This window comes from Phyllobates terribilis, unplaced genomic scaffold, assembly GCF_046119375.1.
Source record: "Phyllobates terribilis strain yellow unplaced genomic scaffold, ASM4611937v1 Scaffold_30__1_contigs__length_15301838, whole genome shotgun sequence".
Classification (NCBI taxonomy): Eukaryota; Metazoa; Chordata; class Amphibia; order Anura; family Dendrobatidae; genus Phyllobates; species Phyllobates terribilis.
Genome location: NW_027362790.1, coordinates 9,161,870 through 9,174,729, shown reverse-complemented (window position 1 = coordinate 9,174,729; position 12,860 = coordinate 9,161,870). Strand labels below are relative to the sequence as shown.

At 44.7% G+C, this 12,860-nt stretch overlaps 10 non-coding genes across 10 annotated transcripts; all 10 read left to right on the top strand.

Annotated features, from left to right (window-relative positions):
• Nucleotides 1-101: 101 nt before the first annotated feature.
• On the top strand, nucleotides 102-292 carry LOC141179237 (U2 spliceosomal RNA). The gene has a single exon (XR_012255271.1). It is a non-coding gene; the product is annotated as a U2 spliceosomal RNA (small nuclear RNA).
• A 1,115-nt stretch (nucleotides 293-1,407) lies between these two features.
• Nucleotides 1,408-1,598, top strand: LOC141179223 (U2 spliceosomal RNA). The gene has a single exon (XR_012255259.1). It is a non-coding gene; the product is annotated as a U2 spliceosomal RNA (small nuclear RNA).
• A 1,115-nt stretch (nucleotides 1,599-2,713) lies between these two features.
• LOC141179543 (U2 spliceosomal RNA) lies at nucleotides 2,714-2,904 on the top strand. Its single transcript, XR_012255549.1, has one exon. It is a non-coding gene; the product is annotated as a U2 spliceosomal RNA (small nuclear RNA).
• Nucleotides 2,905-4,019: 1,115 nt separating this feature from the next.
• LOC141179211 (U2 spliceosomal RNA) lies at nucleotides 4,020-4,210 on the top strand. Its single transcript, XR_012255247.1, has one exon. It is a non-coding gene; the product is annotated as a U2 spliceosomal RNA (small nuclear RNA).
• A 1,115-nt stretch (nucleotides 4,211-5,325) lies between these two features.
• LOC141179199 (U2 spliceosomal RNA) lies at nucleotides 5,326-5,516 on the top strand. The gene has a single exon (XR_012255236.1). It is a non-coding gene; the product is annotated as a U2 spliceosomal RNA (small nuclear RNA).
• Nucleotides 5,517-6,631: 1,115 nt separating this feature from the next.
• On the top strand, nucleotides 6,632-6,822 carry LOC141179187 (U2 spliceosomal RNA). Its single transcript, XR_012255225.1, has one exon. It is a non-coding gene; the product is annotated as a U2 spliceosomal RNA (small nuclear RNA).
• A 1,115-nt stretch (nucleotides 6,823-7,937) lies between these two features.
• LOC141179175 (U2 spliceosomal RNA) lies at nucleotides 7,938-8,128 on the top strand. Its single transcript, XR_012255214.1, has one exon. It is a non-coding gene; the product is annotated as a U2 spliceosomal RNA (small nuclear RNA).
• Nucleotides 8,129-9,243: 1,115 nt separating this feature from the next.
• Nucleotides 9,244-9,434, top strand: LOC141179163 (U2 spliceosomal RNA). Its single transcript, XR_012255203.1, has one exon. It is a non-coding gene; the product is annotated as a U2 spliceosomal RNA (small nuclear RNA).
• Nucleotides 9,435-10,549: 1,115 nt separating this feature from the next.
• Nucleotides 10,550-10,740, top strand: LOC141179151 (U2 spliceosomal RNA). Its single transcript, XR_012255192.1, has one exon. It is a non-coding gene; the product is annotated as a U2 spliceosomal RNA (small nuclear RNA).
• A 1,112-nt stretch (nucleotides 10,741-11,852) lies between these two features.
• LOC141179139 (U2 spliceosomal RNA) lies at nucleotides 11,853-12,043 on the top strand. The gene has a single exon (XR_012255181.1). It is a non-coding gene; the product is annotated as a U2 spliceosomal RNA (small nuclear RNA).
• The last annotated feature ends 817 nt before the right edge of the window (nucleotides 12,044-12,860 follow it).

Below are 12,860 nucleotides of genomic sequence, written 5' to 3'. Positions count from 1 at the left end.
GTTGACAACATGTCTTCTTAACGGGAGTCCAGGAGCTCATCTCCACAAATGGACTTTTCAGGATCCTTGGGTGGCTCCGTAGTTTGAAACCAATTCTGGTTATCGCTTCTCGGCCTTTTGGCTAAGATCAAGTGTAGTATCTGTTCTTATCAGTTTAATATCTGATACGTCCCCTATCTGGGGACCATATATTAAATGGATTTTTAGAACAGGGAGATGGAAAAAGAGCTTGCTCTGTCCACTCCACGCATTGACCTGGTATTGCAGTATCTCCAGGACCGGTGCACCCCTTCTTTAATGCAGTTTCTAAAATCAGAAAGAATTGAATTCAATGTTTTTTGTTCATTTTGCTTGTTTGTCGGATTTTGGGATGGACTCTTTGGCTTTGCTTTTCTTCTCCTCATTGGATTTTTCATGTTCAAAGTTGCAGAAGCCAGATTACAAGCTCATTTTGGTTCAACTTCAGCAACTGTGCATTGCATTGCCATGTAATGTGATGCAATGCTATCTTTCTAGCTCTCCCTTTTTACTTCCTTTTGGATAAACAGACATATTAGGCAAGCATTTTGGAGCTTTCACCTAAATAACTACAGGTGGTGAGATAAGCTGCACAATATAATTGACCTTTCAGTATATTGTTGCACACACACCATCTATTTAGCAAATGCCCTTGTTATCAACAGCAGCCTTTTAAACTCACCTGAGCTAACAGGTATGTGCGCTGGTTACTCTGCTGCGCTTAAAATTTCTTTTTTGGTTTGCTACAATGCCTTTTCTGAAACGTTGTCTCCTTCTGCTGGAACACTGACTTCTTTCATTTAATGCCTGCAGACTATAAAAGAGAACCCAACCCAAAAAGTTTGGTTGATTAGTCTGTGGCATTCTGTTAAACTGTTGCTTATGGCGGTCTCTGTGAGCTTCTCAGCGACATTCAGCCAGCCAGGTATCCTGCCTGCAGTAGATGGAATGTGGCAATGGAACGCTGGCTGCGCGTGTCATAATAGGCTCTGAGCCTTTATATACCTGTGCACAGCAGCAGCCACCTTCAGTCTGCTGCTGGACAGCCAGCAGCAGCAGCAGCAGGAGAGGTATGTAATCAGGAGCACTCCTGCTAAGGGTAGACAGCTGCTCGTTCCACCCCACCCCCCGCCTTAATTGGTTCTCCTCCCTTCCAACGGTGTTGAGGCGGGTGGGAACAGCAGGGGGTGAAGGTGCTGTGTTTAAAGAGGTGGAGTTATGCAGATCTAAAACGCGTGGATTGCAGCAGCAGCAAGCCGAAAAGTGCAGGCATGTAAGGGATCTAGAGGTTGACAACATGTCTTCTTAACGGGAGTCCAGGAGCTCATCTCCACAAATGGACTTTTCAGGATCCTTGGGTGGCTCCGTAGTTTGAAACCAATTCTGGTTATCGCTTCTCGGCCTTTTGGCTAAGATCAAGTGTAGTATCTGTTCTTATCAGTTTAATATCTGATACGTCCCCTATCTGGGGACCATATATTAAATGGATTTTTAGAACAGGGAGATGGAAAAAGAGCTTGCTCTGTCCACTCCACGCATTGACCTGGTATTGCAGTATCTCCAGGACCGGTGCACCCCTTCTTTAATGCAGTTTCTAAAATCAGAAAGAATTGAATTCAATGTTTTTTGTTCATTTTGCTTGTTTGTCGGATTTTGGGATGGACTCTTTGGCTTTGCTTTTCTTCTCCTCATTGGATTTTTCATGTTCAAAGTTGCAGAAGCCAGATTACAAGCTCATTTTGGTTCAACTTCAGCAACTGTGCATTGCATTGCCATGTAATGTGATGCAATGCTATCTTTCTAGCTCTCCCTTTTTACTTCCTTTTGGATAAACAGACATATTAGGCAAGCATTTTGGAGCTTTCACCTAAATAACTACAGGTGGTGAGATAAGCTGCACAATATAATTGACCTTTCAGTATATTGTTGCACACACACCATCTATTTAGCAAATGCCCTTGTTATCAACAGCAGCCTTTTAAACTCACCTGAGCTAACAGGTATGTGCGCTGGTTACTCTGCTGCGCTTAAAATTTCTTTTTTGGTTTGCTACAATGCCTTTTCTGAAACGTTGTCTCCTTCTGCTGGAACACTGACTTCTTTCATTTAATGCCTGCAGACTATAAAAGAGAACCCAACCCAAAAAGTTTGGTTGATTAGTCTGTGGCATTCTGTTAAACTGTTGCTTATGGCGGTCTCTGTGAGCTTCTCAGCGACATTCAGCCAGCCAGGTATCCTGCCTGCAGTAGATGGAATGTGGCAATGGAACGCTGGCTGCGCGTGTCATAATAGGCTCTGAGCCTTTATATACCTGTGCACAGCAGCAGCCACCTTTAGTCTGCTGCTGGACAGCCAGCAGCAGCAGCAGCAGGAGAGGTATGTAATCAGGAGCCCTCCTGCTAAGGGTAGACAGCTGCTCGTTCCACCCCACCCCCCGCCTTAATTGGTTCTCCTCCCTTCCAACGGTGTTGAGGCGGGTGGGAACAGCAGGGGGTGAAGGTGCTGTGTTTAAAGAGGTGGAGTTATGCAGATCTAAAACGCGTGGATTGCAGCAGCAGCAAGCCGAAAAGTGCAGGCATGTAAGGGATCTAGAGGTTGACAAGATGTCTTCTTAACGGGAGTCCAGGAGCTCATCTCCACAAATGGACTTTTCAGGATCCTTGGGTGGCTCCGTAGTTTGAAACCAATTCTGGTTATCGCTTCTCGGCCTTTTGGCTAAGATCAAGTGTAGTATCTGTTCTTATCAGTTTAATATCTGATACGTCCCCTATCTGGGGACCATATATTAAATGGATTTTTAGAACAGGGAGATGGAAAAAAAGCTTGCTCTGTCCACTCCACGCATTGACCTGGTATTGCAGTATCTCCAGGACCGGTGCACCCCTTCTTTAATGCAGTTTCTAAAATCAGAAAGAATTGAATTCAATGTTTTTTGTTCATTTTGCTTGTTTGTCGGATTTTGGGATGGACTCTTTGGCTTTGCTTTTCTTCTCCTCATTGGATTTTTCATGTTCAAAGTTGCAGAAGCCAGATTACAAGCTCATTTTGGTTCAACTTCAGCAACTGTGCATTGCATTGCCATGTAATGTGATGCAATGCTATCTTTCTAGCTCTCCCTTTTTACTTCCTTTTGGATAAACAGACATATTAGGCAAGCATTTTGGAGCTTTCACCTAAATAACTACAGGTGGTGAGATAAGCTGCACAATATAATTGACCTTTCAGTATATTGTTGCACACACACCATCTATTTAGCAAATGCCCTTGTTATCAACAGCAGCCTTTTAAACTCACCTGAGCTAACAGGCATGTGCGCTGGTTACTCTGCTGCGCTTAAAATTTCTTTTTTGGTTTGCTACAATGCCTTTTCTGAAACGTTGTCTCCTTCTGCTGGAACACTGACTTCTTTCATTTAATGCCTGCAGACTATAAAAGAGAACCCAACCCAAAAAGTTTGGTTGATTGGTCTGTGGCATTCTGTTAAACTGTTGCTTATGGCGGTCTCTGTGAGCTTCTCAGCGACATTCAGCCAGCCAGGTATCCTGCCTGCAGTAGATGGAATGTGGCAATGGAACGCTGGCTGCGCGTGTCATAATAGGCTCTGAGCCTTTATATACCTGTGCACAGCAGCAGCCACCTTCAGTCTGCTGCTGGACAGCCAGCAGCAGCAGCAGCAGGAGAGGTATGTAATCAGGAGCCCTCCTGCTAAGGGTAGACAGCTGCTCGTTCCACCCCACCCCCCGCCTTAATTGGTTCTCCTCCCTTCCAACGGTGTTGAGGCGGGTGGGAACAGCAGGGGGTGAAGGTGCTGTGTTTAAAGAGGTGGAGTTATGCAGATCTAAAACGCGTGGATTGCAGCAGCAGCAAGCCGAAAAGTGCATGCATGTAAGGGATCTAGAGGTTGACAACATGTCTTCTTAACGGGAGTCCAGGAGCTCATCTCCACAAATGGACTTTTCAGGATCCTTGGGTGGCTCCGTAGTTTGAAACCAATTCTGGTTATCGCTTCTCGGCCTTTTGGCTAAGATCAAGTGTAGTATCTGTTCTTATCAGTTTAATATCTGATACGTCCCCTATCTGGGGACCATATATTAAATGGATTTTTAGAACAGGGAGATGGAAAAAGAGCTTGCTCTGTCCACTCCACGCATTGACCTGGTATTGCAGTATCTCCAGGACCGGTGCACCCCTTCTTTAATGCAGTTTCTAAAATCAGAAAGAATTGAATTCAATGTTTTTTGTTCATTTTGCTTGTTTGTCGGATTTTGGGATGGACTCTTTGGCTTTGCTTTTCTTCTCCTCATTGGATTTTTCATGTTCAAAGTTGCAGAAGCCAGATTACAAGCTCATTTTGGTTCAACTTCAGCAACTGTGCATTGCATTGCCATGTAATGTGATGCAATGCTATCTTTCTAGCTCTCCCTTTTTACTTCCTTTTGGATAAACAGACATATTAGGCAAGCATTTTGGAGCTTTCACCTAAATAACTACAGGTGGTGAGATAAGCTGCACAATATAATTGACCTTTCAGTATATTGTTGCACACACACCATCTATTTAGCAAATGCCCTTGTTATCAACAGCAGCCTTTTAAACTCACCTGAGCTAACAGGTATGTGCGCTGGTTACTCTGCTGCGCTTAAAATTTCTTTTTTGGTTTGCTACAATGCCTTTTCTGAAACGTTGTCTCCTTCTGCTGGAACACTGACTTCTTTCATTTAATGCCTGCAGACTATAAAAGAGAACCCAACCCAAAAAGTTTGGTTGATTAGTCTGTGGCATTCTGTTAAACTGTTGCTTATGGCGGTCTCTGTGAGCTTCTCAGCGACATTCAGCCAGCCAGGTATCCTGCCTGCAGTAGATGGAATGTGGCAATGGAACGCTGGCTGCGCGTGTCATAATAGGCTCTGAGCCTTTATATACCTGTGCACAGCAGCAGCCACCTTCAGTCTGCTGCTGGACAGCCAGCAGCAGCAGCAGCAGGAGAGGTATGTAATCAGGAGCCCTCCTGCTAAGGGTAGACAGCTGCTCGTTCCACCCCACCCCCCGCCTTAATTGGTTCTCCTCCCTTCCAACGGTGTTGAGGCGGGTGGGAACAGCAGGGGGTGAAGGTGCTGTGTTTAAAGAGGTGGAGTTATGCAGATCTAAAACGCGTGGATTGCAGCAGCAGCAAGCCGAAAAGTGCAGGCATGTAAGGGATCTAGAGGTTGACAACATGTCTTCTTAACGGGAGTCCAGGAGCTCATCTCCACAAATGGACTTTTCAGGATCCTTGGGTGGCTCCGTAGTTTGAAACCAATTCTGGTTATCGCTTCTCGGCCTTTTGGCTAAGATCAAGTGTAGTATCTGTTCTTATCAGTTTAATATCTGATACGTCCCCTATCTGGGGACCATATATTAAATGGATTTTTAGAACAGGGAGATGGAAAAAGAGCTTGCTCTGTCCACTCCACGCATTGACCTGGTATTGCAGTATCTCCAGGACCGGTGCACCCCTTCTTTAATGCAGTTTCTAAAATCAGAAAGAATTGAATTCAATGTTTTTTGTTCATTTTGCTTGTTTGTCGGATTTTGGGATGGACTCTTTGGCTTTGCTTTTCTTCTCCTCATTGGATTTTTCATGTTCAAAGTTGCAGAAGCCAGATTACAAGCTCATTTTGGTTCAACTTCAGCAACTGTGCATTGCATTGCCATGTAATGTGATGCAATGCTATCTTTCTAGCTCTCCCTTTTTACTTCCTTTTGGATAAACAGACATATTAGGCAAGCATTTTGGAGCTTTCACCTAAATAACTACAGGTGGTGAGATAAGCTGCACAATATAATTGACCTTTCAGTATATTGTTGCACACACACCATCTATTTAGCAAATGCCCTTGTTATCAACAGCAGCCTTTTAAACTCACCTGAGCTAACAGGTATGTGCGCTGGTTACTCTGCTGCGCTTAAAATTTCTTTTTTGGTTTGCTACAATGCCTTTTCTGAAACGTTGTCTCCTTCTGCTGGAACACTGACTTCTTTCATTTAATGCCTGCAGACTATAAAAGAGAACCCAACCCAAAAAGTTTGGTTGATTAGTCTGTGGCATTCTGTTAAACTGTTGCTTATGGCGGTCTCTGTGAGCTTCTCAGCGACATTCAGCCAGCCAGGTATCCTGCCTGCAGTAGATGGAATGTGGCAATGGAACGCTGGCTGCGCGTGTCATAATAGGCTCTGAGCCTTTATATACCTGTGCACAGCAGCAGCCACCTTCAGTCTGCTGCTGGACAGCCAGCAGCAGCAGCAGCAGGAGAGGTATGTAATCAGGAGCCCTCCTGCTAAGGGTAGACAGCTGCTCGTTTCACCCCACCCCCCGCCTTAATTGGTTCTCCTCCCTTCCAACGGTGTTGAGGCGGGTGGGAACAGCAGGGGGTGAAGGTGCTGTGTTTAAAGAGGTGGAGTTATGCAGATCTAAAACGCGTGGATTGCAGCAGCAGCAAGCCGAAAAGTGCAGGCATGTAAGGGATCTAGAGGTTGACAACATGTCTTCTTAACGGGAGTCCAGGAGCTCATCTCCACAAATGGACTTTTCAGGATCCTTGGGTGGCTCCGTAGTTTGAAACCAATTCTGGTTATCGCTTCTCGGCCTTTTGGCTAAGATCAAGTGTAGTATCTGTTCTTATCAGTTTAATATCTGATACGTCCCCTATCTGGGGACCATATATTAAATGGATTTTTAGAACAGGGAGATGGAAAAAGAGCTTGCTCTGTCCACTCCACGCATTGACCTGGTATTGCAGTATCTCCAGGACCGGTGCACCCCTTCTTTAATGCAGTTTCTAAAATCAGAAAGAATTGAATTCAATGTTTTTTGTTCATTTTGCTTGTTTGTCGGATTTTGGGATGGACTCTTTGGCTTTGCTTTTCTTCTCCTCATTGGATTTTTCATGTTCAAAGTTGCAGAAGCCAGATTACAAGCTCATTTTGGTTCAACTTCAGCAACTGTGCATTGCATTGCCATGTAATGTGATGCAATGCTATCTTTCTAGCTCTCCCTTTTTACTTCCTTTTGGATAAACAGACATATTAGGCAAGCATTTTGGAGCTTTCACCTAAATAACTACAGGTGGTGAGATAAGCTGCACAATATAATTGACCTTTCAGTATATTGTTGCACACACACCATCTATTTAGCAAATGCCCTTGTTATCAACAGCAGCCTTTTAAACTCACCTGAGCTAACAGGTATGTGCGCTGGTTACTTTGCTGCGCTTAAAATTTCTTTTTTGGTTTGCTACAATGCCTTTTCTGAAACGTTGTCTCCTTCTGCTGGAACACTGACTTCTTTCATTTAATGCCTGCAGACTATAAAAGAGAACCCAACCCAAAAAGTTTGGTTGATTGGTCTGTGGCATTCTGTTAAACTGTTGCTTATGGCGGTCTCTGTGAGCTTCTCAGCGACATTCAGCCAGCCAGGTATCCTGCCTGCAGTAGATGGAATGTGGCAATGGAACGCTGGCTGCGCATGTCATAATAGGCTCTGAGCCTTTATATACCTGTGCACAGCAGCAGCCACCTTCAGTCTGCTGCTGGACAGCCAGCAGCAGCAGCAGCAGGAGAGGTATGTAATCAGGAGCCCTCCTGCTAAGGGTAGACAGCTGCTCGTTCCACCCCACCCCCCGCCTTAATTGGTTCTCCTCCCTTCCAACGGTGTTGAGGCGGGTGGGAACAGCAGGGGGTGAAGGTGCTGTGTTTAAAGAGGTGGAGTTATGCAGATCTAAAACGCGTGGATTGCAGCAGCAGCAAGCCGAAAAGTGCAGGAATGTAAGGGATCTAGAGGTTGACAACATGTCTTCTTAACGGGAGTCCAGGAGCTCATCTCCACAAATGGACTTTTCAGGATCCTTGGGTGGCTCCGTAGTTTGAAACCAATTCTGGTTATCGCTTCTCGGCCTTTTGGCTAAGATCAAGTGTAGTATCTGTTCTTATCAGTTTAATATCTGATACGTCCCCTATCTGGGGACCATATATTAAATGGATTTTTAGAACAGGGAGATGGAAAAAGAGCTTGCTCTGTCCACTCCACGCATTGACCTGGTATTGCAGTATCTCCAGGACCGGTGCACCCCTTCTTTAATGCAGTTTCTAAAATCAGAAAGAATTGAATTCAATGTTTTTTGTTCATTTTGCTTGTTTGTCGGATTTTGGGATGGACTCTTTGGCTTTGCTTTTCTTCTCCTCATTGGATTTTTCATGTTCAAAGTTGCAGAAGCCAGATTACAAGCTCATTTTGGTTCAACTTCAGCAACTGTGCATTGCATTGCCATGTAATGTGATGCAATGCTATCTTTCTAGCTCTCCCTTTTTACTTCCTTTTGGATAAACAGACATATTAGGCAAGCATTTTGGAGCTTTTACCTAAATAACTACAGGTGGTGAGATAAGCTGCACAATATAATTGACCTTTCAGTATATTGTTGCACACACACCATCTATTTAGCAAATGCCCTTGTTATCAACAGCAGCCTTTTAAACTCACCTGAGCTAACAGGTATGTGCGCTGGTTACTCTGCTGCGCTTAAAATTTCTTTTTTGGTTTGCTACAATGCCTTTTCTGAAACGTTGTCTCCTTCTGCTGGAACACTGACTTCTTTCATTTAATGCCTGCAGACTATAAAAGAGAACCCAACCCAAAAAGTTTGGTTGATTAGTCTGTGGCATTCTGTTAAACTGTTGCTTATGGCGGTCTCTGTGAGCTTCTCAGCGACATTCAGCCAGCCAGGTATCCTGCCTGCAGTAGATGGAATGTGGCAATGGAACGCTGGCTGCGCGTGTCATAATAGGCTCTGAGCCTTTATATACCTGTGCACAGCAGCAGCCACCTTCAGTCTGCTGCTGGACAGCCAGCAGCAGCAGCAGCAGGAGAGGTATGTAATCAGGAGCCCTCCTGCTAAGGGTAGACAGCTGCTCGTTCCACCCCACCCCCCGCCTTAATTGGTTCTCCTCCCTTCCAACGGTGTTGAGGCGGGTGGGAACAGCAGGGGGTGAAGGTGCTGTGTTTAAAGAGGTGGAGTTATGCAGATCTAAAACGCGTGGATTGCAGCAGCAGCAAGCCGAAAAGTGCAGGCATGTAAGGGATCTAGAGGTTGACAACATGTCTTCTTAACGGGAGTCCAGAAGCTCATCTCCACAAATGGACTTTTCAGGATCCTTGGGTGGCTCCGTAGTTTGAAACCAATTCTGGTTATCGCTTCTCGGCCTTTTGGCTAAGATCAAGTGTAGTATCTGTTCTTATCAGTTTAATATCTGATACGTCCCCTATCTGGGGACCATATATTAAATGGATTTTTAGAACAGGGAGATGGAAAAAGAGCTTGCTCTGTCCACTCCACGCATTGACCTGGTATTGCAGTATCTCCAGGACCGGTGCACCCCTTCTTTAATGCAGTTTCTAAAATCAGAAAGAATTGAATTCAATGTTTTTTGTTCATTTTGCTTGTTTGTCGGATTTTGGGATGGACTCTTTGGCTTTGCTTTTCTTCTCCTCATTGGATTTTTCATGTTCAAAGTTGCAGAAGCCAGATTACAAGCTCATTTTGGTTCAACTTCAGCAACTGTGCATTGCATTGCCATGTAATGTGATGCAATGCTATCTTTCTAGCTCTCCCTTTTTACTTCCTTTTGGATAAACAGACATATTAGGCAAGCATTTTGGAGCTTTCACCTAAATAACTACAGGTGGTGAGATAAGCTGCACAATATAATTGACCTTTCAGTATATTGTTGCACACACACCATCTATTTAGCAAATGCCCTTGTTATCAACAGCAGTCTTTTAAACTCACCTGAGCTAACAGGTATGTGCGCTGGTTACTCTGCTGCGCTTAAAATTTCTTTTTTGGTTTGCTACAATGCCTTTTCTGAAACGTTGTCTCCTTCTGCTGGAACACTGACTTCTTTCATTTAATGCCTGCAGACTATAAAAGAGAACCCAACCCAAAAAGTTTGGTTGATTAGTCTGTGGCATTCTGTTAAACTGTTGCTTATGGCGGTCTCTGTGAGCTTCTCAGCGACATTCAGCCAGCCAGGTATCCTGCCTGCAGTAGATGGAATGTGGCAATGGAACGCTGGCTGCGCGTGTCATAATAGGCTCTGAGCCTTTATATACCTGTGCACAGCAGCAGCCACCTTCAGTCTGCTGCTGGACAGCCAGCAGCAGCAGCAGCAGGAGAGGTATGTAATCAGGAGCCCTCCTGCTAAGGGTAGACAGCTGCTCGTTCCACCCCACCCCCCGCCTTAATTGGTTCTCCTCCCTTCCAACGGTGTTGAGGCGGGTGGGAACAGCAGGGGGTGAAGGTGCTGTGTTTAAAGAGGTGGAGTTATGCAGATCTAAAACGCGTGGATTGCAGCAGCAGCAAGCCGAAAAGTGCAGGCATGTAAGGGATCTAGAGGTTGACAACATGTCTTCTTAACGGGAGTCCAGGAGCTCATCTCCACAAATGGACTTTTCAGGATCCTTGGGTGGCTCCGTAGTTTGAAACCAATTCTGGTTATCGCTTCTCGGCCTTTTGGCTAAGATCAAGTGTAGTATCTGTTCTTATCAGTTTAATATCTGATACGTCCCCTATCTGGGGACCATATATTAAATGGATTTTTAGAACAGGGAGATGGAAAAAGAGCTTGCTCTGTCCACTCCACGCATTGACCTGGTATTGCAGTATCTCCAGGACCGGTGCACCCCTTCTTTAATGCAGTTTCTAAAATCAGAAAGAATTGAATTCAATGTTTTTTGTTCATTTTGCTTGTTTGTCGGATTTTGGGATGGACTCTTTGGCTTTGCTTTTCTTCTCCTCATTGGATTTTTCATGTTCAAAGTTGCAGAAGCCAGATTACAAGCTCATTTTGGTTCAACTTCAGCAACTGTGCATTGCATTGCCATGTAATGTGATGCAATGCTATCTTTCTAGCTCTCCCTTTTTACTTCCTTTTGGATAAACAGACATATTAGGCAAGCATTTTGGAGCTTTCACCTAAATAACTACAGGTGGTGAGATAAGCTGCACAATATAATTGACCTTTCAGTATATTGTTGCACACACACCATCTATTTAGCAAATGCCCTTGTTATCAACAGCAGCCTTTTAAACTCACCTGAGCTAACAGGTATGTGCGCTGGTTACTCTGCTGCGCTTAAAATTTCTTTTTTGGTTTGCTACAATGCCTTTTCTGAAACGTTGTCTCCTTCTGCTGGAACACTGACTTCTTTCATTTAATGCCTGCAGACTATAAAAGAGAACCCAACCCAAAAAGTTTGGTTGATTAGTCTGTGGCATTCTGTTAAACTGTTGCTTATGGCGGTCTCTGTGAGCTTCTCAGCGACATTCAGCCAGCCAGGTATCCTGCCTGCAGTAGATGGAATGTGGCAATGGAACGCTGGCTGCGCGTGTCATAATAGGCTCTGAGCCTTTATATACCTGTGCACAGCAGCAGCCACCTTCAGTCTGCTGCTGGACAGCCAGCAGCAGCAGCAGGAGAGGTATGTAATCAGGAGCCCTCCTGCTAAGGGTAGACAGCTGCTCGTTCCACCCCACCCCCCGCCTTAATTGGTTCTCCTCCCTTCCAACGGTGTTGAGGCGGGTGGGAACAGCAGGGGGTGAAGGTGCTGTGTTTAAAGAGGTGGAGTTATGCAGATCTAAAACGCGTGGATTGCAGCAGCAGCAAGCCGAAAAGTGCAGGCATGTAAGGGATCTAGAGGTTGACAACATGTCTTCTTAACGGGAGTCCAGGAGCTCATCTCCACAAATGGACTTTTCAGGATCCTTGGGTGGCTCCGTAGTTTGAAACCAATTCTGGTTATCGCTTCTCGGCCTTTTGGCTAAGATCAAGTGTAGTATCTGTTCTTATCAGTTTAATATCTGATACGTCCCCTATCTGGGGACCATATATTAAATGGATTTTTAGAACAGGGAGATGGAAAAAGAGCTTGCTCTGTCCACTCCACGCATTGACCTGGTATTGCAGTATCTCCAGGACCGGTGCACCCCTTCTTTAATGCAAAATCAGAAAGAATTGAATTCAATGTTTTTTGTTCATTTTGCTTGTTTGTCGGATTTTGGGATGGACTCTTTGGCTTTGCTTTTCTTCTCCTCATTGGATTTTTCATGTTCAAAGTTGCAGAAGCCAGATTACAAGCTCATTTTGGTTCAACTTCAGCAACTGTGCATTGCATTGCCATGTAATGTGATGCAATGCTATCTTTCTAGCTCTCCCTTTTTACTTCCTTTTGGATAAACAGACATATTAGGCAAGCATTTTGGAGCTTTCACCTAAATAACTACAGGTGGTGAGATAAGCTGCACAATATAATTGACCTTTCAGTATATTGTTGCACACACACCATCTATTTAGCAAATGCCCTTGTTATCAACAGCAGCCTTTTAAACTCACCTGAGCTAACAGGTATGTGCGCTGGTTACTCTGCTGCGCTTAAAATTTCTTTTTTGGTTTGCTACAATGCCTTTTCTGAAACGTTGTCTCCTTCTGCTGGAACACTGACTTCTTTCATTTAATGCCTGCAGACTATAAAAGAGAACCCAACCCAAAAAGTTTGGTTGATTAGTCTGTGGCATTCTGTTAAACTGTTGCTTATGGCGGTCTCTGTGAGCTTCTCAGCGACATTCAGCCAGCCAGGTATCCTGCCTGCAGTAGATGGAATGTGGCAATGGAACGCTGGCTGCGCGTGTCATAATAGGCTCTGAGCCTTTATATACCTGTGCACAGCAGCAGCCACCTTCAGTCTGCTGCTGGACAGCCAGCAGCAGCAGCAGCAGGAGAGGTATGTAATCAGGAGCCCTCCTGCTAAG